The 1,673-nt window shown below is 39.7% G+C and overlaps 1 long non-coding RNA gene across 1 annotated transcript in view; it reads right to left on the bottom strand.

The window, feature by feature from the left end:
- Positions 1-44: 44 nt before the first annotated feature.
- LOC115580763 (uncharacterized) overlaps positions 45-1,673 on the bottom strand; it is a 2,132-nt gene continuing 503 nt past the window's right edge. Inside the window, exons 2-4 of the long non-coding RNA XR_003983926.1 lie at positions 1,640-1,673; positions 1,386-1,529; positions 45-102 (exon numbers count right to left, since the gene is read on the bottom strand). The exon at positions 1,640-1,673 is cut by the window's right edge and continues 108 nt beyond it. This is a non-coding gene — a long non-coding RNA (uncharacterized LOC115580763). The remainder of the gene's footprint in view (positions 103-1,385; positions 1,530-1,639) is intronic.

Raw genomic sequence — 1,673 nt, 5'->3', positions numbered from 1 at the left:
TTACAGTACAAAATGTTGATGTTAAAGTAACGCTTTAACTCACCTTTCTGATCCACAACGTCCACCACAACACACCTCATCTCAGACTGGTAGATGCTAGACCTGGAAAGCATCAGTAAACACCGTTACAACATTTTAACTGAGGAGGTTCATGTCTGTTACTCATTCAGCTTGGCCGATTTTATCACTGTTAAAGTCTGCAGTAATATGTAAGTATAATATAAGTATAATGTGTAAGAATTTTGGTTTTAAACGTTTGAAAAAATTTAAGTTATCAACGGAATGTGAAGAAATAACAGTTGTTACACTTTGTCAGATATGTCTATGTGTTGTCTTGCAGAGATATCTACTGAACAGGGTTGGGTGTTACTGTAATCACATTACTTTTGTCAGTAACGAGTAGTGTAAGGCATTAGTGTTCTGAACGTAGTAATCACATTACAGTTCGCCAGGCTCGTTCCTTACGTTACATTGCTAGTCGCACGCATCACACACAAGGGGGAGGGGGAGGGGGGCTGTCGATAATGGAACAGTGATTGGTTGGGGTTTGGCACAAGATCTCTTTTACCATCCCTGATTGGTTAGTCACCACCCGCAAGGGAAGATGGGATAACAATGGCAGCATCAACAACACGAGCAGAACATGCTGCTGCATGCAACTTGCCTGGAGACCGCCCGCTGTGTAAAGCCACTTTTGACAGTTGGAGATACAAACATTACTTTGAATTTGTTGAATGTAAGGAAAATAATTTGACTGTAAGGTGCACACTTTGCCCGTGTTGGAAACTTCTCTCCACCGCTGCTAACACTACCTCAAACTTAACGAAGCATCTACACAGACAGCAAACACACACAAAGCTTGTTGCTAAGGAACCGTGGAGCAACATGAATGTAACGAGTAATGTAACGAATAATGTAACTAATTATTTTGTTCAAGGAGTAATCATGTAATGTAAGGCATTACTATTTCTGAGAGTAATGTGTAATGTGTAATATATTACTTTTTTAAGTAACGAGCTCCAACACTGCTACTGAAGTTAGCATGCTAACCAGCTAGCTCCAGCCTGTCCTATCTTGTAATACCTTTGCAAGCTCCTAGTCAGGACCACTTACTGCACAGCTAACTGAGCTATCTAGCTAAAGGCAGGAGTTTAGCAGGAGTAAGTGGTTACTGATGGCATGCTGCCTCCTCTTTCTTTGGAGTGACCTTGCTAAGACTGAAACCAGACTGTCCAGTCTTAAAAAAATAGATACACGTTTTCCTCTGACTTAACTATTCAACTAATTATTCCTTATACTAAAAATCTTGGCAGTTTGATAAGTTCCTTATTTTTTGTAGTCCCTTATTTTTTGTAGCTTTCCTGATCTCTCAACTCTGAGCTCACCCTGCCATGGCTTCAACAGCAAAGCAGATTGAGAAATAATTTCCCAGTTCGTCCGTGATGGGTGTCCACCTAATGGCAAAATCGCCATTTGTGATCCTGTGGTTGCTGATATTCAAGGGCCCACTTATGATGATATCAATTATTCTGTATGAAAACAAAAGAAAGAAAACACAGACTTCATTAATCTGATGTTATTTTACCTGCTGAAATGATAAAAATGTTTTCTCTGCCACATTGATCTTGTTGATTCTTACCTTGCTGACGAAGCTTGTGCTTTTACTTTAATCT

The sequence above is a fragment of the Sparus aurata genome, chromosome 4, assembly GCF_900880675.1.
Source record: "Sparus aurata chromosome 4, fSpaAur1.1, whole genome shotgun sequence".
In the NCBI taxonomy this organism is placed as follows: Eukaryota; Metazoa; Chordata; class Actinopteri; order Spariformes; family Sparidae; genus Sparus; species Sparus aurata.
This window is presented reverse-complemented; position numbering and strand designations above follow the sequence as displayed.